The sequence below is a fragment of the Schistocerca cancellata genome, chromosome 2 (assembly GCF_023864275.1).
Source record: "Schistocerca cancellata isolate TAMUIC-IGC-003103 chromosome 2, iqSchCanc2.1, whole genome shotgun sequence".
Lineage (NCBI taxonomy): Eukaryota > Metazoa > Arthropoda > Insecta > Orthoptera > Acrididae > Schistocerca > Schistocerca cancellata.
This window is the reverse complement of record NC_064627.1, coordinates 689,022,905-689,046,044: the sequence shown is the minus strand read 5'-3', so window position 1 is coordinate 689,046,044 and position 23,140 is coordinate 689,022,905. Positions and strand designations below refer to the sequence as shown.

General features: G+C 43.2%; 1 protein-coding gene across 1 annotated transcript in view; it reads left to right on the top strand.

Moving 5' to 3' along the window:
* The window catches only part of LOC126162436 (uncharacterized transporter slc-17.2-like), a 320,908-nt gene that overhangs the window by 118,989 nt on the left and 178,779 nt on the right, over positions 1–23,140 (top strand). The gene's annotated exons all lie outside the window — the stretch shown is intronic.

The window sequence follows — 23,140 nt, the reverse complement described above, 5'->3', positions numbered from 1 at the left end:
CTTAAAGTAGTAAAGGAGTTTTGCTATTTAGGGAGTAAAATAACCGATGATGGTCGAAGTAGAGAGGATATAAAATGTAGACTGGCAGTGGCAAGGAAAGCGTTTCTCAAGAAGAGGAATTTGTTAACATCGAGTATAGATTTAAGTGTCAGAAAGTCGTTTCTGAAAGTATTTGTATGGAGTGTAGCCATGTATGGAAGTGAAACATGGACGATAACTAGTTTGGACAAGAAGAGAATAGAAGCTTTCGAAATGTGGTGCTACAGAAGAATGCTGAAGATAAGGTGGGTAGATCACGTAACTAATGATGAGGTATTGAATAGGATTGGGGAGAAGAGAAGTTTGTGGCACAACTTGACTAGAAGAAGGGATCGGTTGGTAGGACATGTTTTGAGGCATCAAGGGATCACAAATTTAGCATTGGAGGGCAGTGTGGAGGGGAAAAATCGTAGAGGGAGACCAAGAGATGAATACACTAAGCAGATTCAGAAGGATGTAGGTTGCAGTAGATACTGGGAGATGAAGAAGCTTGCACAGGATAGAGTAGCATGGAGAGCTGTATCAAACCAGTCTCAGGACTGAAGACCACAACAACAACAACAACAAAGTGTGGCCCAAAAAAAATGTCGTTTTCGAATGTGGCCCTGGGAAGCTGAAAGGGTGGGAATTCCAGCTTTACACGTAAAGACTCCGCGTCGTTTATTCAGCCACAATGACAGTTTACGAACTTATATCTATTCAGTTAACATCCGCTACATATATAAATAATACTAGCATATTCTGTTTGCAGAAAATATTTTGGGAACGGATCTTGAATACTGACAAGATGAGTTTCCTGTAATGTTCGAAGTAATATTTTCTCGTCTGCACTATCCCAAGGAAAATAGAAGAATATGGCTTGTTGCATTTCACTGACTTCAGTGTTGTATCGGGGTGCGACTTCCGAGGGCCAATTTTTATGCTGTCAAGTGTACATTTACTGATGAGAACTGGCCGATAAGCACCTCGTGTGTTTGTGTTGGGGGAGGGAGGGGGGTGTCACTTATTGGACGAATGGCATAACCACACTAAGCTGACGTCTTCACGCAAGGAAGGCAACCACTTCACAATACTTCGGGACCTCTGTGCTTTGTGTCGCATGTTTTCGTGGAAGCGCAGTACAGGTTTTTTCGCTGTAGTGAATCTGCTTTCATAGACAGAAAGCTAATTGGCGCTAGCAAAACCGAATAACGCACAGATACATTATGACTCTGTAAGGAGTCGCCACATACCATGGATACCTAATACAGAAAGTACACAGCGAGTTCACCCTGTATTTTGTTCATTGAGCAGCAAAAAGTCGTAAAGCGTTCTCTGAACACGTGTTCTTAGGAATCGACAGAAATCCGCAAGCGAAAATAGAGGCTCCCTTTGACGACTGCGTGCAGCAGCTCGCGTGCCGGCCCGTCCGGAACAGGTTTGTTTCACCGTGAAACGGCTGTAGTCGGCTGTTGCGCTACGCCCGCACGTGGAAAATGTCGCAGCGCCCGGCACGCGCAAACTTTTGTTGAGTAACAGTATTTTAATCTTAAATTTATTCATATTGTATGGAAGCGGTTGGGCCATTATCAATTTATGAAATAATTTTTACGTCTTCGGTCGCTTTTTACTAATATTTGTTGGCACGAATCGTTCCGGCAGCATGTTGGCATCATCAGGTGCGGTACACTTACATATATGTACATTCATCTGAACTGTGGTGAGTATTATTTTTTGGGTGTGCCAGTGAGGTGAAGTGTCGCAATGTAATGATGTACTTTCCAAAGAGCATTTTTTTCAGTGTATACCTCAAGTGAGCTGTGTGTTTACCTAAAACATTTTATTGGTGTCTTCACTTATATTTCTGTTGCGAATTTATTTGTCTCGCACACACAGCACAGTAATAACCACGATACCACCACTTCATACTTTCACATTCAAATGTTTACATTTCAAAGACTCTAAATAGATAAGGTAAACACATTTCAGTAGCCGAGATGGCACAAACGATGAAATTACAAAGTTTTCGATAAGCATATTTTTGTCACGGGACATATTAAATTTGGTATTTCTTGCGTATTCAGTTAAGACGTCTTTTTTTCTTTTTTAATGAATAACCAAGAAACATCAAATAATCGTGCTATTTAATACCAGTAAATCCCTGATTTCTTAGAAAATCGAACTCCTTTGTATCAAACAGATTCAGATATCCGATTACTTTACAAATCAATTAACGTGTTAAGTACTTGGTGTTAAGAGTGTAAACGAGAAGAAGTTTGGAAAAGTTTTGAAATTATGCTTAAAGTTTGCTGGAAGTCGCTAAGTGTTCTCATCACGAAACATACACTGGGAAGGCAAAAGCTATAAGGGGAATCAAATAACGAGACAGACGGGAAAAAGTAAGTAAATCGTTTATTATTTCAAAAGTAATCGCCCTAATTGTTCCACTGAGAACAAGAAGGTCAATGCCTTCACGGAAAAATGTTTGCGGTTGCCTACGGAACCACGATTGTACCAGGGCGTGCAACTCTTCGTCCGAAGCAAATTGACGGCCTCGAATGTCTTTCTTCAGAGCTGCAATAATATGGAAATTGCATGAGAAGAGGTCGGGACTGTATGGAGGGTGTGTCAGGACTTCCCAGCGAAATTTCTGTAGCATAGTCGAAACGATACGCACGCCAGCTCCAGAAAGTCATGATAACCTTTTGCTTTGACTGCAAGAGGCTACTGTTCATTGACTTTCTGGAACATGACGCTATTAACGCACAATAGTACGTGGACACTTTTCAAAAACTGGAGCGCACTGTCTAGTCCGAACGCCCAGGAATACTGACGGACGGCATCGTTCTGTAGCTGGATATCTTAGTGTTTATGACGTCATATCTCCTGAACTATGTGTCGTAGAGATATACAGGGTGTCCGAAAAGTCTTTCCCTGATTACATAAATTGATAACTCAGGATAGAAGTAAGATACAAATATGAAACGGGTGTCTAATTGTTTACAAACTATCAAAGTTTTTTTCACACGTCAGTAAACTTCCACATGAGCACCCTTGGTAGCACGTAGCACATCTAGGCGATATTCAATTTCCGTCTACACATTAGCCAAAATCACTGGAGGGATCGATTCAACGACTGTGGTTATCCGTTGCCGCAGGGTTTCAAGATCTGGTACACGTGTTTGGTAGACCTCGTCCTTGACATAACCCCATGAAAAGAAGTCTAATGGGGTTATGTCAGGAGAGCATGGAGGCCAAACCGTTGGCCCATCACGACCAATCCATCGCCCAGGAAAGGTCATATCGAGATAGGCACGGGCGTCCAAACCCCAATGAGGCGGTGCACCGTCTTACTGAAACAAGACATCTGGGTGATACTGAAGCAGCTGAGGAACAGCATACAGTTGCAACATGTCCAGATACACTGCAGATGTGATGGTAGCCTCAGAGAAGAAGAATGGCCCGATAATTCGATCGTGCAATAGCGCGCACCAAACATTCACCTTTGGAATGGCTCTGGTGCACTCCATGACCTCGCCAGGGGGTTGTGAACCCCAAATGCACACATCATGTCGATTCACTACTCCACTGACAAAAAAGGTCGCTTCGTCGGAAAAGGCAATTCGTCTGAGATAACCATCATCGTCCTCAATACGTGATAGCATTTCGACCGCAAAGTCATATCGACGTGTACTGTCATTGGACAACAAGGCCTGAACGATTTGCACTTTGTATGCACGAAACAATAAACGTTTGTGTAAAATGTCATGGACAGAGCTTTTTGGCATCTGTAATTCACGTGAGGCCCTGCGCATAGATTTCTTCGGAGTTTGCAGAAAAGACTGCCTTACAGATTCCACTCTGTCTGCTGAGGTTCTTGGTCGACCAGACCTCGAAAGGTCAGCAACCGATCCTGTGTTCTTGAACTTCGCATACCAGGCTTTAATGCTCTTGACATCAGGTGGATTCCTTCCAAATTTTGTCTGGAAGTGTCTCTGCACTGTGGTTGGTGATCGTGTCTCATGGTACCACAAGACACACTGTGCCTTCTCCTGATTGGTTAACATGGCTTCTTGGGCACTGCACCCCATCCACTACTTACGTACTGCGAACCTAAAACAGGAAAAAACTTTGATAGTTGTAAACAATTCGACACAAGTTTCATATTTGTATCTTACTTCTAGCCTGAGTTATCAATTTATGTAATCAGGGAAAGTCTTTTCGGACACCCTGTATAATTTTGCAGCTGAATTCAGTGATATAAACAGATGTACTATATAAAGTGTGTTGCGAATGGTGTGAGTGTTAAAGAAGTAATAAATTAAAACTTCATGCCTGAAATTTACTGCGCGCCATTAAAAGCGGAAGTCAGCTTTTCATCGTAGCTTCTTAACTACGCGCCGTACAATGATATAATTTTGCGGGTAGATTCAGTTGTGTGGGTTGATACTATCAGCAAACTGTGTTGCGAATAGAAGCGGTAGTAAATAAGTAGTAGCCGCTCGGGGTTAGCCGAGCGGTCTAGTGGCTGCAGTCATAGACTGTGTGGCTGGACCCGGCGGAGGTTCGAGTCCTCCCTCGGGCATGGGCGTGTGTGTTTGACCTTAGGATAATTTAGGTTAAGTAGTGTGTAAGCTTAGGGACTGATGACCTTAGCAGTTAAGTCCCATAAGATTTCACACACATTTGAACAAATAAGTAGTAAATTAAAACGTCATATCTGATGCTGAAGTTTAATTGCACGAACAGGGGAAAAAGTATTAAGCGGAAAACTTTTGTTCTTTGATCATTTTGTATGGGGTATCGGAGAGAAAAATATTCGTGGAGATTTGAAGTTATGTGCAAAGTTTGTTGGAAGTCACTAAGTAGTCTCATTCTCAAGTACTGGACAAATAAACCCGGGTATTTGCGCACCATGAGTTACACTATCTCAAGGCGATCACACAGTTTCTAACTGTAATAGTCGTCTCGTTGTGTTACACTTTCAAAATAAAGGCATACCTCTTCATGAGTAGATAAGACAGCATTTTAAATTTTTAAGTTCGGTCGATAAATATGCGAAATGTTAAAAATTAAATTCTTATTGTCCCTAGAAGCCGTTAAACCGGCAATTTGCAACTGGTATCAGGTTCTTGGTTCCGGGATATTCGGTCAGTGACATATATCTACCATGGCATAAATATGCTTATTTTAAAAATATTGTAGTTTGATTGTTTGTACTATCTTAGCAATTGAAATAAGTTTTTCTTAGCAATTGAGAGTCTTTGGAATGCAAATATCTAAATGTGCAAGTGTTTAATGTTGGCGATGTGGTTTTTACCGTGCTCTGTATGTCAGACGAATAAATATCCAGCAAAAATGTAAGTAAAGACACCAATAAAATGATTCAAACATAAGATATACACTGAAACAAATGAATCTTTCTCTATATGGTCAAATTTCGGCACATAACCTCACTGGTACAACTATCAAATAATCCTCGTCACACTGCAAATTAAAGTATGTGTGAATGCAACGCAACTGATGACGGCATCCTGCTGCTGAAACTCTATTCGCTAACAAATATTAGTAAAAAGTGACCAAAGCATTGGAAGTTATTTCATAAACAATATTTGTAATAATATATTTATGCATCTAGATGTAGATCGATGGCTCAGCGGCTGAGTGGTAAATTACCAGCTTATGAAACCAAAGGTCTCGGATTCGATCTCTGGTCAGTTCTAGAATGTGTTGTCTACCACTTATTATTTCTTTCACCTCTCTAAATGTTTGTTGATTTGGAAAATGAGGAATTGCACCGTTTTTCGGAATTCAGGTTAAGCTGCAGGCCTACCTATTACCAACTTCGGATTGGCTTTACTTAGTAGCTTTAATGTATTATCGTCGTTTCGTTTATTTATGACATATTATAGTCCAATTAAAATTACTTGATGGTTGACACTTCATACGCTGGAGCTGGTTTCCTCCAATCAGAGCGCTCAACGTCAGGACCGAACCGTTCGCTGCTGCCAAACTGCGACAACAGTTGGTCAGTGCACTTCCAACTCCTTGTCCAAATCTTTCTAGATGTGTTTGGACCCCGAGTCATGGGTCTGGCACGTGATAACCACACCAAAAAGAACGCACACATAGAATGTTGCTAATGAAATACACACGTTTCTTACACAGCGCTAACCAAACACAAGTGGCTACTTCCGCACAAGGCTCGATTCAGCGTCAGATACACATTTCGCAAAATTGCAGATATTTGTTTACGTTAGATAAGCTCCGCGCGACATTGCGTGCAGCCGAATTTTTGAAGGCTGCGACTGGAGCTTCACAAACATAAATACAACCGCTCCACCCAGTCCTACGGCGTAGAGCAACGGTTACTGTAGTTAGCGTATTAACCTCATGTGTAGAAGGACTTACTTTCGAATCTCATCAATCTTAGCGAATTTTTTATTTCTAAATCTAATCAAAGGAAATTAATTATTACTTTTATTCAATTAATTGTTTTAAATGTAATTTTGTGTTTCCAGTTCTCTTCCTCGTCATTTTCATCATCGTATTGACTTTATTTGCTCTTATTTTTCTTCCTGTTATTCTTTCTTTTCTTTGGAATTTGCTGTGTCGTCTACAAACTGCAACCAAGTCTAACCAGGAATGCTCATCGGTTGGTAACTTGGCAGCTCGGCTAGCTAGCGTGAGGCTAGTTTCAGATAGCCAATGATTCCGAGAAATTGCAGTCTGCGCTGAAAATGATTTTTTTCTGTCTAGAGTTTGGTCGTAGAGGTTAGCTTTAATCAAGTGAACAGAGCGATAGTGATTTTAGTTCTGGCCCAGATTGTTGACCATGTTGACGTCACGACATCGGCAACTATGACTGAAATGGGCAGGTGACTGTCGGTACTGGACGTTGCCGCAATTGCAGAGCGTTGCATGGTCTGATGAATCCTGATATCTTCTTCATCCTGCCGATGGGAGGGCTCGAACCCCTCGTCTTCCAGAGGAACGGCGCCCATTCTGGCAGCGTCAGAAATATAATTTGTATAAATAAATTTTTCAAAGATATTGTGTGCAGTTCAACGTGTTTTAGGTAACAAGACAACAGGTTTATTAAATGCAGCATTAAATGAATAAAAAATAATATCCGACCCGTCAGAAGTACGTACGTTCTGAAATACACTGCTGACAAATATACAGTTGATAAGCAAAGAAACAATAGACCTGTAGCGACTGACATAAACAACACGGCCTATAGGTGACGAAAAATTTATCTTCGAAGACGATTTCATCCCTAACTCCACTGTTATTAGACATTGGTTCAAATGGCTCTGAGCACTATGGGACTTAACATCTTAGGTCATCAGTCCCCTAGAACTTAGAACTACTTAAACCTAACTAACCTACGGACATCACACACATCCATGCCCGAGGCAGGATTCGATCCTGCGACCGTAATGGTAGCGCGGTTCCAACCTGAAGCGCCTAGAACCGCTCGGCCCATTCGGCCGGCTATTAGACATTGCCACATACAAATGGTAACCTGGAATAGTCTCAAGAGTGTCTTTCCCTTCTTAATCTGAGCTGCCACAAAATTCAAATTTTACATTACTACTATTATAGCGCAGCAATACTGCTTGCGGTAGAGGATACGACAACCTGTCTGTCACATGAAAAAAAGTACACGAAGTATACACTTCATCATCCTTTGCGAATGACGACTGACGAATCTGCGTTCAGCACTAAAATTAAGTCGTTAGAAAATATATTCACAAACTCTATCAAATCTACACCCTAATTCGTATTCAGTAACTCGTCACATTTCTCCTCCTAATAATCAGACATTCGTACTGCACGTAAAATACTGTACGTTTATGTTATTCCCGTAGTCTCTCTAACTTCCACATGCGAATCTCTGATATACGGGGTGGATAAAAACAACCTGTTGATAAGGTCACAGCAGGGGAGGGGACATGGAATCGAGAAAAATTTCCAAGTAAACGCATGCCGGAAATTCACAGTAGTGGAGCTACGACAGCCAGCCACCGATGAGCGGCCGGATGTTTTTCCGATAATCGAACCTGTTTGAGTGTATCCAGTAGTGCGGTTTGTGATGCGACAAAGAAAGTGCGTTCGAAATTACTTTCTGTTTCCCTTCTTACCATCGTCATAGTTCACACTTACTGATATGCTGTACTTCTTACAATAAAAGTTCGTTCATGCTCTCTGTTCAGTAGCAAAAATTAAAACGTGGCGCACCGTCGAACATGGATGAAACAGCAGCGATACACTCTACTCATGTATTCAAACAACACGGTAGTCACAGAGAATATCGAGTTTCTGCTGTTACCATGGCCAAAATCTTCATTACTAAGAGCAGTTTTCTGTTATTCTGTTTTCCTAGGAGCATTTTTTGTCACCACGGGACGCTAACAACAGCACCTGATCTAGTGCTTAACGTGTCCTAGAACGTTTTGTAATATGTTTGTTTTTGTTTTAGTACCTAGTTTATCTTCTTCTCCTTATTTCGTATAAGCCAATTAAGCACCACGACATTCAACTATTGCGTTTGGAGTGGGCTTTGATGTTTGTCCAGTAGTTACGCATCCTCTGGCTGTGTTGTTCCTGCCGGCCGCGGTGGTCTCGCGGTTCTAGGCGCTCAGTCCGGAACCGCACGACTGCTACGGTCGCAGGTTCGTATCCTGCCTCGGGCATGGATGTGTGTGATGTCCTTAGGTTAGTTAGGTTTAAGTAGTTCTAAGTTCTAGGGGACTGATGACCACAGATGTTAAGTCCCATAGTGCTCAGAGCCATTTGATTTTTTTGTGTTGTTCCTTCCTCTCCTGTCTGCAGAGGGCATCAGTCTTCTTTCTTGTTAGACACTGGACTCGCATTCGGGAGGACGACGGTTCAATCTCGCGTCCGGCCATCCTGATTTAGGTTTTCCGTGATTTCCCTAAATCGCTCCAGGTAAATGCCGGGATGGTTCCTTTCAAAGGGCACGGCCGACTTCCTTCCCCGTCCTTCCCTATTCCGATGAGACCGATGACCTCGCTGTCTGGTCTCCTTCCCCAAAACAACCAACCAACCATCTTCTTTCTTGGTAATCTATCCTGGAACCTCTTTTGTCTAAGTTTCTTCCTGAGTATTGTCTGATCCTTCGAGTTTCGTTCTGTATTTGGCAGTTCCTGAAGATCTTTCTCCACTTCCATCAACCATGGTGACTTGGTCTTCCTCTTTTGCCAGTAACAGACAAGCTGGTTGGGTTGGTCACTCTGTCACGACGCATCCCGTAAACGTGTCCATAAAATGCTAGACGTCTTTTCCTAGCTACATTTATCATCATATTTTTGCGTAATAGTACGCCAATTTTTAAGTCCCACGCCGTCACTTGGTAATGATGATTTTCAGCAACCTATGTTTTGTGTCGCCTACATAATCTTAGTTGAAGATATCGTCCTGGATCGTTACCACTTCTACAGTCGGCGTCCCCATGTGTATTTCGTTGGTTTCTGAGCTGCCAAGATGTTTTCTATGTCACCGTGGCAACGGTGTCCCTTTGAGTACACACTTCTCTGATTTCACTGCTGCCATCTTGGCCTCTGCGTTGCCTTGACAACGGCGTAATTTTCGAATACACAGTACAGGCACATTTTAGCAACTAGACGACGGCATGTATATATTTTAAGGGCTGTATGTTTTAGTGTAATTTACATCCTAACTGTATTTGCACGTGGTATCTGCACGTATATGTGATTACTTTTCTCTGGTTTATTTGTTTATCGGCAAAATATAGATAAAGCCGATGTTTCTGTCATTCATACATCTACATCACTAGTTGACATTGCTTCCTCGCTCGTTCTGTGAGTTCGTCTATATTTAACTTATAAAGCCTACTCGTCTGTGAATTTGTAATGGTTTAACGTCTAATATATTCGTACCTAACCTATGAGAACTTCGCTGGTAAATTTCATATAAAGTCGACATTTCACTTTTTGTGAAGAGTTTGCCATTTGCTGGTGTTGACGTAATCCATATTCGTCCCGGAAACTGCACGCTACTTAACCCGCGGCTCTTCGGTCATCAGTCACAGTTTCGATCGTGTTAGCACGAGAACAGCCGAGGAGCTGCCAGTACAAGCCATAGGGGAAATTTTTGGATTTTCTTGTAACGCCATACTCTCTGTAATTCCGCTATTCGTACCCTCATAGGGTTCACATTCTGAAGATGATTTTAACTTAAAATCTAAACCGGTTACAATAAATAAATATCTTTGCGATCTAGGCTGTTATCTTAATCAAAGAGGACACTATTTGTCCGCGACTTATGCAATGGAATGCCAATGTACCAGAGTATCAGCACAAACATCGAAATACTGGTACAGCGTCGTTAAGAGAGGCCAACGAAATACGTACCAGGGACAGTCTCATCAACCGGGACTGCGGCTATAGTCTCAGCGAGGCTTGGGAACCAGCGCTGGGTCTAATTAAGAATACACTCAGCCAACGCAACGAGCTGGCGGCCAGAGCGGACGGAGCGCCTGGCCACAGACGGCGACGCAATCGCCTCTTCAGCCCCCAACGCGCTGCCCCAGGGGCAAGGGGAGGTGACAAAAGTCATGGGACAGCCATATGCGCATGTAGAGATGGCGGTAGTATCGCATACACAAGGTATAAAAGGGCAGTACACTGGCGGAACTGTCATCTGTACTCAAACTATTCGTGTGAAAAGATTTCCGACGTGATTATGGCCGCACGACGGGAATTAACCGACTTGAACGTGGAATGGTAGTTGGAGCTAGATGCATAGTACATTCATTTTCGTGAGTCGGTAGCTAATTCAATTTTCCGAGGTCCACAGTGTCAAGAGCCTGTTGAGAAAACCAAATTTCAGGCATTACCTTTCGCCTCGGACAACACAGTGGCCGATGGCCTCCGCTTAACGCACGAGAGCAGCGGCGTTTGCGTAGAGTTATCAATGTTAACAGACAAGCAGCACTATGTGAAATAACCACAGAAGTCAGTATAGGCCGTATCACGAACGTGTCCGTTAGAACAGTGCAGCGAAATTTGGCGTTTCGAGTGCCTTTGCTATCAGTAAGACATCGCTTACAGCGCTTCTGCTGTGTTGGTGACTACATCGGTTGTAGCCTAGACGAACGGGAAACGCTGGCCTGATCGGATGATTGCCGATACCAGTTGGTAAGAGCTGATGGTAGGGTTCGAGTGAGGTGCAGACCGCGCGATGCCATGACCCGGCTTGACAACAAGGCATGTGCAGGCTGGTAGTGGTTCCATGAAGGTGTGGGCTGTGTTTGCATGGAATGCACTGCGTCCTCCTGTCCAATTGAACCGACCATGAGACCATTTGCAGCCATTCATGCGCTTTATGTCCCCAAACAACGATGGAATTTTATAGATGAGATTGCACGATGTCACTGGGCCACAACTGTTCGCTTATTGGTTTGAAGAACATTCTGAACAGTTTGGCCACCCAGATCGCCCGACGTGAATCTCATCGTATATTTGTGGGACTTAATGGAGAGATCAGTTCGTGCACCGGCAAGGCTTTTGCATTTATGTCCTGAAATGGAACAGTTTCAGCCGTCCTTTCGATTTTATTTATTCTATAGCTACCAGTGTCGGTGATTCAGTTCATCTTCACGTCTTAACAAGCTTTGAAGTAGTTAACTCCAATTGTATACACAATTTAGTGGCCAACACCTATTAACTGATTTCCGTAGACTACTGTCACAACAATGTTATGTCTGCAACCATCAACTACCAGTTCAACTGGTAGCTATATAATAGAATACAAAGGAGCACAGGCTGAGCTCGTCTGTTGACAGAGAGACCGCCGACAGTTGAAGAGGGTCGTAATGTGTAACAGGCAGGCATCTATCCGGACCATCACACAGGAATTCTAAACTGCGTCAGGATCCACTGCAAGTACTATGACAGTTAGGCGGGAGCTGAGAAAACTTGGATTTCATGGTCGAGCGGCTGCTCATAAGCCACACATCACACCGGTAAATGCCAATCGTCGCCTCGCTTGGTGTAAGGAGCGTAAACACTGGACGATTGAACAGTGGAAAAACGTTCTTTGGAGTGACGAATCACGGTACAAAATGTGGCGATCCGATGGCAGAATGTGGGTATGGCGAACGCCCGGTGAATGTCATCTGCCAGTGTGTACAACACTAACAGTAAAATTCGGAGGCGGTGGTTTTATGGTGTGGTCGTGTTTTTCTTGGAGGGGGCTTGCACCTCTTGTTGTTTTGCGTGGCATTATCACAGCACAGGCCTACATTGATGTTTCAAGCACCTTCTTGGTTCCCACTGTTGAAGAGCAATTCGGGGATGGCGATTGCATCTTTCAACACGATCGAGCACCTGTTCATAATGCACGGCCTATGGCGGAGTGATTACACTACAATAACATCCCTGTAATAGACTGGCCTGCACAGAGTCCTGACCTGAAAACTATAGAACACCTTTGGGATGTTTTGGAACGCCGACTTCGTGCCAGACCTCACCGACCGACATCGATACCTCTCATCAGTGCAGCACTCCGTGAAGAATGGGCTGCCATTTTCCAAGAAATCTTCCAGCACCTGACTGAACGTATGCCTGCGAGAGTGGAAGCTGTCATCAAGGCTAAGGGTGGCCAACACCACATTGAATTCCAGCATTACCCATGGAGAGCGCCACGAACTTTTAAGTCATTTTCAACAAGGTGTCAGGATACTTTTGATCACATAGTGTACGTAAGGTATTCACGAGGAACAATCACATCTGCAAACCGTCTAATACAACATGGGAAGCACAGTCCAGAGTCCTCCACACATCCGTTCTGTTTCTTCGTTCTAGTGTACACCGCTGCAGACTGAAGGAACTCTGCACATGCTGATTGATTTAATGTGACTCTTTATGAGACAGGCCGAATAGTCACAGGATGCTTAAGGCCAACTAAAGGCAACAGATCTTTCTGGTTATAGGAGTAGCGCCTCCAAAGATAACAAGACAGGTAGCAGCAGAGACTGAAAGGAATAAGCAAGTAACAGGCGCAAGGCATCAGTTGTTTGGAACACGAGCTTATTCATCACGATTGAAATCCGGAAAAAGCTACCTCCTTGCAACAGAATCAATTCCATCTTCAGCAGAAGCTCGCCGGACTGATTTGTGGACAACGAAGTCCGCCGGAGGAAAGGAGAAGATACAGTCAGACTGCCATCTCCAGTACGTGACTTGGAAGACCGTCAATAAATATTGAGAACAGGAGCAAGGAGAGAAGCTACAAAATTAAGTTGAGAAAATGAGGCATCTGTGATTATGAACTTCGTAAATGTGGAGGAAGGCAGTACTCTGAACACTTGTTGATAATACGACCGAACCCTGTGACGTGGAAGTCTTCTTTGCACCGAATGACCATGCCGTTCTCACTGCTAAACAGTCGACTCTCAAAGCGTATAATTCTCTCAATAACTGACATTAGATTGCCGTTTTAGGATTATATTGCGTTTCAGTTTTGGGAAATCGCATCTGTATCAAGAAAATGCATTATTCGCAAAGTGTGATAGTACGAATTACTTTGTTTATGTAAGTAATGATTGTGTCAGGTAGAAGAAGAAGAAGTTACGTCTGAACTCCCTCGAAATCGATAGCATTAAGGTACTTGATTGTGAATACGTTATTAAAAATCTACTTTTTTTATCTCAACACAGTGCTTACAATTGAACTGGACACCCAGCAAGTTATTTAAAAACCAACTTAGAGATTTCTCAGTGTGCGTCCACACCCATGTTTTCGTTGCTTTCACACGTCAAATGTTGTCATTAGACTCCCGTTCCAGATAGGTATACTATAGGTCTGTTTCTGGATTTGGTAGCCACGTTAGAAGATACGCTTTCCGATGGTCATACATTTTCCTTGTAAATATTTAATTGTCGAGCGTTGTTTCGGTTATAAATATGTATGTAGATTGAGTTCTTGCTATTTTGTCATTCTCGAAAGTTATTAGGCCTTGAAAAAAGTATTTTGGTACTGGTGTAAAGTTCTAGAGTTGCTAGGAATATATTCTGGGTTCAGTCTGAGGCAATCACTGGTGGCAGTTGACTCCATGAGAGTGGCTAAAAGTGATAAGTGGGTTCTTGAGTCAACTAATGAGGCCAGAATAATAAGGGCAAAAAAGGAAAGAAAGGGAAAGATGAGGAGTATATGTACGAAGATGATTATGCAGCTGGGATGTATTAGTAGAAACAGAGGAGTTCCATAGAACAAATATAACTTTCAATTGAGTTTCCTGAGAATTAAATATTCTAACATGTTTATTTTATGGACAAAAGTCTGTTTGAGCTAAGAGTCTGAAATTTTTAAGACGTTTCGCGATACCATTTGGAGTGAAGTAGACTACAGACACTAACGTACTACCAACTGAAAGAAAGATACATACTGATTAAATAGACAAAAGCAACCTTAATTTTGATTATGAGATGTAAATACTTATAGAATAAAAACGTCTGACTGAAATGACGTGATTATAGTCTAGTTTTTAGACAGACGTATTGTTAATGTGTACGAAAAGTTTCCGGCTTCTAAGTAAGATAGTCAGTGCACAGATCCCAAGTATTGACCGGAAAATAGAACATGTAATAACTGATTATCAAAAAACTTGTAATAAAGTCAATATGAAAACTAATGTTATTAACTGTGTATCAAAATGTGCCGCAAGAAGCACTCCTATTGTCCTATAGTTTTCATTGTACTAAGAGTTCACGTCTTTTAGTTAGGGACACGTATTTTTCCAGGCGTTCACAGGCAGTTACCTTAAAGATGAGGCCCAAACTGAGCCGGCTGTAGTGACCGAGCGGTTCTAGGCGCCTCAGTCTGGAACCGCGCGACCGCTGCGGCCGCAGGTTCGAATCCTGCTTCGGGCATGGATGTGTGTGATGTCCTTAGGTTAGTTAGGTTTAAGTATTTCTGCGATCTAGGGGACTGATGACCTCAGATGTTAAGTCCCATAGTGCTCAGAGCCATTTGAACCATTTAAGGCCCAAACTGATCTGAATAGCTTTGGTGGAATAGATCAGCAATGGTGTTGTTGAATACATCGTAGGTACAGTGTGCTGTAGTGATTTTGAATAACCTCAAGTAAACCAAATCCGAATGACGAGACAGAGATATGAACCCAACACCTTGAAACTACGAGTCCAGGGATTGAGCAATGCACTGACTCTGTTCCTGATATCATAGTCACCTTGCTATGGAATTTGTCAAAGGTCCTTTATTGATGTAAAAAATTAGAAACTCTTACTTCCATTTCTTGAACTTCGCTACAGGTTTCTGTTGCACTTTAAGGAGTCCCTGTATCAAACTTCGATCCTCTGTAGGTTTATGCTGCAGATGTTTTTTAATTTTGCCAGACTTTTTTTGTCGTTGTAACATTCCTATATGCAGTGGTAACGTCTGTGAACAACTCCGCTCAGCTGCCGAAGTCGTACAATAGATTCTTGAATGAATATTGTAAACGCTGACTTTCCTACAACACTGATTTGGTGTAGACCGGCAGTTACTTTTACACCTGTAGATTTCGTTAGGCAAACTGCAATCGCTTGCGACGCAGAAAGCGCGAACGCTGATCCGGGGTTCGGAACCGGGAAGAGAAAAGGGAGGCGGAGAGGGAAGGAGAGTCAAAGTTAGTTACTACGTCCCCGTCATCTACACTTTTAACTAGCCACAGATGCCTAAAAATTCAATAATAAGAACAACAAAATATATAAAATGTTTTAATGAAATAACAACAATGGCCGGCCGGAGTGGCCGAGCGGTTCTAGGCGCTTCAGTCTGGAACCGCGCGACCGCTACGGTCGCAGGTTCGAATCCTGCCTCGGGCATGGATGTGTGTGATGTCCTTAGGTTAGTTAGGTTTAAGTAGTTCTAAGTTCTAGGGGACTGATGACTTCAGCTGTTAAGTCCCATAGTGCTCAGAGCCATTTGGACCATTTTTTGAACAACAATGAACTTTTAAATTACAATAAAATATATCAAATGTGTTAGGGTAACAATAATAATTTACGTACATCGGTTCTTAGTACACCGGTTTAGCAAAATGTCGAAGAAATTGGAAGCCAGAGAAATATGCTATTTAAAAGTATACGTCCGAAAATTTGAGAGGCACAAGTATGATGCAATTAATTTAAGAACTATTGGTTTGGTGCATTAAGTTCGTAGCGTTTTTCCATAAGTTTAACAGACACAACAGATACAGATAACATAGGCTTTAGTCATAAATAATACATTCTCCTTCAATGTTTCAACAGCAACTGTAGAAATCACCTGGTTTTGAGGCGAAGAACTCGTCGACAAATTTTCGGAGTGCATTTCCGTCCGGAAAGAAAGTTCAATAAAGGTTGTTCGACAGAGAAAGGAAAAGGTGAAAACATGAGAGCGCAAGATCAGGTGAATAAGATGGTTGCGGAATGGGTTCCCAACACAAATCGTGTATAGTGTCTTTTGTCAGTCTAGCAGAATGTGAGCTGGTTTTATCGTGGAGTAGCAACAGTCTTCCTGGTCGTTGCTGGATTGTGTCTGCAAGACGTCTCATTTATTGAAAATAAGTGTCAGTAGTGATGTCTACCTATTGTGAATGCGATTTGTAGAACACCACAGCCAGATGCATAACGTTATCTTTTGTGGATAGCAGTGATGCACATATGGTCACCCGCTGATTTTTGTGATTTTGGCTTAGAGTATGCAGTATCCATACACCCGATTTTTGAAACTTCCCCATTGCATGCAGATGTCGCGCGAAGGTGGAATGATCACAGTTAATCACATCTGTCACTTCTCGAGCACAGTAACGTCGATCGTAGAGTATTAATGCGTTTGAACGATCTTCATCAAACCCCGAAGGTCTTCCTGAACGTGGAGACTCACTAATGTCAAAACAATAATCCTTAAATGGAGAAAAACCATTTTCTTGTTGTGGTGTACCCAATGGTATTATCCCCATGCAGTGCGAAAATGTTACTGGCTGCCTCCGTTACTGTCACCCCTCTATTGGACTACAACAGAATATGTCGGAAATTATATGAGAGCTGTGATTCCCTCCCTTTTCTTTTCTTTCTTCCCTTCTCTACCTTAAATTTACATATTATGTCGGAAATGTTAAAATTTCTTCCCTTGGCACTACATTTTCTAACGTCCACAGCTCCACTCGCTATCTCCAAATGACAATATGTAAACTCGAGTAGCAACAGTGAACTGCAAATAAAAAATGACAGTCGACACTTAAACCCATAGCAACCGGAATACCAACATGCAAAACAAAAACACTACGAACGTACGCATAAACCTGATATAATACAATAACGAAAAACTGCCACAAGTTTGATAAGATTATAATTTAAGCAATATAAAATCGAAGTGTGCACTCACCATTACTAGCATTTCACTCAGCACTACGACTCTGAATGCAGGTCTGTGAACTATGGCTATGTGAACTTGCATATAAGGGGAATGCTGCTTCTTTCAGTCGCTTCCGTTGGGAAACGTCGTGTTTCTGTTACTTTTATTTCTTAGTGGAAGGTCTCTGTATTTCTGTCTCCCATACTCAGCTTCCTGTGGTTGCCGGTCACTACGACTGGACTGAAGAACCGTAGCGGATCTGTTGTTCACAGCAGGTACAGTCACCTTGAGAATTTGAGGCTTTCGCCTGTCTGGAGTGTTACGAGTCATACCAAAAGCCGATTGACATGGAGATAACCGATGCAAGCAACAACACTGAGGTGATAAAGGCCGTGGGGTACTTCCTTATATCGTGCCGGACCTCGTTGTAAGCCTCCTGCAGAAATTCTGAGCCATGCTCCCTCCATAGATGTCCATAACTGAGAAAGTGTTTCCGGTGCAGGATTGTGTGCACGAACCGGCCTTCGATTATGTCCCATAAATGTTCGTTGGGATTTATGTTGTCTGATCTGGGAGGCCAAATCATTCCCTCGGCTTGTTCAGAATATTCTTCAAACGAATCAAAAGCAATTGCGGACCGGTGACAAGGCATCGTTGTTTCGCGACATGAAATTCATGAACATCTGCAGATGGTCTCGAAGTAGCCGAACATAACCATTTCCAGTCAATGATCGGTTCAGTTGGGTCACAGGACCCAGTCCGTTCCATGCAAAGACTGTCCACACCGTTATGGAGCTACTACCAGCTTCCATATTGCATTGTTGACAACTTGGATCCATGGTTTCGTGGGGTCTGCGCCATACTCGAACCTTATTATCGGGTCCTACCAACTGAAATCGGGACTCGTCTGATCAGGCCACGGTATTACGGTCGTCTAGGATCCAACCGAAATGGTCACGAACTCAGCAGAGGCGCTGAAGGCGATGTGGTGCTTTTAGCAAAGACACTCCCGTCGGTCGTCTGTTGCCATAGCCCATTAATCCAAAATTTCACCGCATTATCCTAACTGGTAAGTTCGTCGTACGTCCCATATTGATTTCTTCGGTTACTTCAGGCAGTTTTGTTTGTCTGTTAGCAAAGACAACCCTACGCAAACGCCGCTGCTCTCGGTCGTTAAGTGAAGGCCGTCGACTACTGCGTCGTCCGTGGTGACAGGTAATCCCTGAAATTCGGTATTCTCGGCACGCTTTTGATAATGTGGGCCTCGGAATATTGAATCCCCGAACGATTTTCGAAACTGAATGTTCCATGCGTCTACCTCCAGCTACCAGAACGCGTTCAGTCTGTTAATGCCCGTCGGCCATAATAACGTCGGAAACCTTTTCAACGAATCCCCTGAGTACAAATGACAGCTCCGCCAATGCACTGCCCTTTTATACCTAGTGTACGCGCCAGTGCTGCCATCTGTATATGTGCATATTGCTATCCCACTGCTTTTGTCACCACGGTGTAAAAGAAGCCTGTGTTAAATGAAGCCGATAAGTTCCAGAACTCCTCGCCATTTTCGTGAAGTTCAGTTTTTATACTTGTTGATTCTCCGAAGGTTGGCTGTGTCATTTGGAAAATGATACGTGAAAAAATATAAACGCTACCCTTAATTTGCGAGGGGAGAGGGGGGGGGGTGTCGTGGCCCCGTGAATGCCCGTCTCCCCTTTTCGCCGCGATGAATCCGCGCCTGGGAAGACGGCCCCCTACGGCTGGCGTGTACCGGCACGCCTCGCGTAGCAGAAGTGCCACGCACGGCCAACAGCCTCAGCGGCGGAGGCGCGCGCTGCATCGCAGACGGACTTGGCACCGCCCCCTGCTCCAGGGATCGTTGCTCGGGGCGACCGCCGCTGCACACTCCCACGCGGTCGGGAGGAGCAGGCTTCGTATCCCCGAGTGTCCCGTCTTAACCGATTCGCTCACTGGATGGTTCCCGTAAATATGTTGTCGTCGACACGTTCACCGCAGAAACAGAGGTCATGTAGTGTGGTGACGTGATAACTCGACAGCCGTGATTTGTACTATAAGACTTATGCCGCTAATGCTTGTCGTACAAGCATAAGAGAAAATCATCGATAAGCAATTCTAGGCCAGTTCAGAACGATAGAAACAGTCTTTCCATTGACTGTAGCGAACGCTGATCATCATTACGTCGAAGTGACGTTAAGCTCCGATAAATTGTAGTGATTACCAAGAACACGAAGAAATAAATTGGCTGTATTCGACCAAAACTTCATTTGTATGCCGCCGGACTCATCTACATCTACATTTACACAACTACTTTGCAATTCACATTTAGTGCCTGGCAGAAGGTTATTCGAATCAGCTTCACACTATTTCTTTACCATTCCCCTCTCTAACAACGCGTGGTAAAAATGAATACTTAAATCTTTCTGTACGACCTCTGATTTCTCGTATTTTATTCTCATGATCATTTTTCCCTATGTAGTTTGGCGCCAATAAAATATTTTGACACCGAGAGGGAGAAGTTGGTGATTGAGGTTTCATGAAAAGATCTCGTCGCAAGTAAAAACGCCTTTGTTGTAATCATCAGCATCCCAACTCCATAAAGAACGAGCTGCACTTCTTTGAACTTTTTCGATGTCCTCCGTGAATCCCATCTGGTAAGGATCCCATTCAGCACAGAAATACTGTAGCAGAGGACGGACAAACGTTGTGTAGGCAATCTCTTTAGTAGAGCTGTTGCATCTTCTAACTTTTCTGCCAATAGAACGCTGTCTTTGGTCTGCCTTCCCGACAACATTATCTATGTGATCGTTAAAACTTAAGGTGTTCGTAATTGTAATTCCTAGGTATTCAGTCGAATTGATAGACCTTAAATTTGTGTGATTTATCTTGTAATCGAAATTTAACGGATTTCTTTTCGTACTCATGTGGATGACCTCACACTTTTCCTAGTTGAGGCACAGTTGCCATTTTTCGCACTATTTAGATACGGTGTCTAGTTCATTTTGCAGTTGGGTTTGATCTTCTGATGACTTTCCTAGATGGTAAATGATAGCACGTCTGCTAACAATCTAAGAGAGCTGGTTACATTATTTCCTAAATCGTTTATGTAAGTTAGGAACAGCAGAGGGCCTATAACACTTCCTTGGGGAACGCTGGATAGCGTTTCTGTTTTACTCGATAATTTCCCATCGATTAGTATGTACTTAGAAGAAATGTCGGATCCAGTCGCACAATTGAGACAATACTCCATTTCATTATAAGTCTCTTGTTGAGGAACGATGTCAATAGCGTTCTGTAAATCTAGAATTGTAGAATCAGTCTGTGATCTCCTGTTAACAGCACTCATTAAAGAGTTGGTCGTGTTTCACAAGAAGATATTCTCTTAGTTCATGCTGACTGTGTGTCAAGAGACTGTTACCTTCGAAGTAATGTATAATGTTCGAACACAGTGTATGTTCGAAAATCCTACTGCAAATCGACGTTAGTGATGTGGGTCTGTAATTCAGATGATTACTCATATTTACTTTCTTGGGTATTGATGTGATCTGTGTAACTTTCCAGTCTTTTGGTGCGCATCTTTCCTCAAGCGAGAAGATGTATGTGATTGCCAAGTATGAGGCTATTGTATCAGCATACTCTGAAAGGAATCTTATTGGTATGCTATCTGGACCGGAAGACATGCCCTTATTAAGTGTTTTAAGCTGTTTCGCTACGCCGAGGATATCTACTTCGAAGTTACTCATGTTGGGAGTTGTTCTCGATTCGAATACTGGAATTTTTACTTCGTCTTCGTCGGTGGAGAAATTTCGGAAGACTGTGTTTCATAGCCCCCATTTAGTGGCTCTCTCATCGGTTATATTACCTTTGGTTTGCGCAGTGGAGTTATCAATTGTGTCTTGTTCTGTGCAGGCCAGTCTGTTTCAGGAATTCAGAGATCATTGCCTCACAGATGATAAAAAATGCTTCAAATGGCTCTGAGCACTATGGGACTTAACATCGGAGGTCATCAGTCCCCTAGACTTTGAACTATTTAAACCTAACTAACCTAAAGACATCACACACATCCATGTCCGAGGCAGGATTCGAATCTGCGACCGTAGCAGCATCGCGGTTCCGGACTGAAGCGCCTAGAACCGCTCGGTCACAACGGCCGGCTCACAGATGATACTTTGACAGGGTGCATTGTGATGCTGATGCAAACAATCGTCGTCTTCAAAATGTTCCTCTAATACACCCTGTATTCAATGCCGTAAAATGTGTTCGTATCCATCGGAATTTAACGTTTTCTTAAGCACAAAAAGGAGACCAGTTTCTAACCACGAAAAACTGCCCCATACCGCAATAGCACATCCACCGTACTTCACTGTTGGTAATACACGTGGTGGCAGGTAACGTTCCCGAGGCATTAGCCTAATCCAAATCCTCCCATCGCATTGCTACAGAGTATAGCGTGATTCATCACTCCAAAGCACGCATTTCAAGTCATCCACAGTCCAGTGCGGTCGCTCCTCGCCCCACTTCAGGCATCGCTTAGCACTGACTACAGAGATGCGTGGCTTCTGTTCAGCTCCCTGCGCACAGTCGTTCTGCTAGCTAGACTGCTGGGAGTACTCTCCGAATGTTCGACGGATCCTATCCATCAGTACATGAGGTCTGCCTAGTCTCTTTGTTTTAGCTGTGGTTGTTTCTTCTCGTTTCCACTTGTCAGTCATGTCACCAGCAATCGACTTGTACAGCATTAGATGCATTGAAAAGTCCCAGATCGATTTGTTATTCAGATGACATCCGATGACTTGTCCACATTAGAAGTCACTGAGCTCTATATACTGACCCATTCTGCTGTTACTGACAGCACAATAGTTCCAGCCTTCTTTTATACGGGCGGGTCAGCTGCTCTTGTGGTCAATTCCGCATTCGCGGTGTAGATGTCCCGAGGGATCTCTGCCGTTTCCTGTCTGCAGTCACAATTACTGTCTCACCGACAGTCCCCTCTCGTGCGATGCATTTCGGATCCATTCTCCAACGCCTTTCTAGACCATCTTCCTGCTTTCTTCCCTTTTATTCCTTCCCCCTTCATTATTCTAGTAGGCTGTCCACAGTAGTGTTCTAGAAAAAGTTCCACGTGTAATCCAATGACCCGTTAATTCATTTCTATCTTCTCTACGTATCAAACAGCTACAGGTTTAAGAGTTGGTTAGCAGTTGCAGTAGTGAGAGGGAGAAGCCGGCTGGCATAGGCAAGTTAGTCGAGGGGCCTAGAAAGGAATGTACTGTGTTACACAACCAGTGGAATGCTGGAGGCAGATCACGCTCAAAGAATCATTCTTTTGTTGTTCATGGATTGTGGCATCAGTTTAGGACAGACTGTCACAAAGTTCGGTTAATAGCGGCTACGGCTATGATGTATGCCGTTGACCGATATTTGCTGTTGCGCATTCGAAGGAATAAAGCCCAGATTCCAGTCAGACTACCGTCTATCTCAGCTCTAGCTTGATATCATCGAATATGGTACGCATTATGCTTCATAGAGGAGGTGTGTTTGTTAGATGACCAGTTGCGTGTATACTGCACGTCTGAGGGCATATTCAGTGGAGTGGGCATGTCTAGAAATACTGTGGACAGCAGGTCAATGGAGGAATGCTCTAACGGCGAATGACTGTAACATGTTCATCAAACATCGATGAAAAGGATGGCTTTGAGAGGAAGCAAGACGTGCGT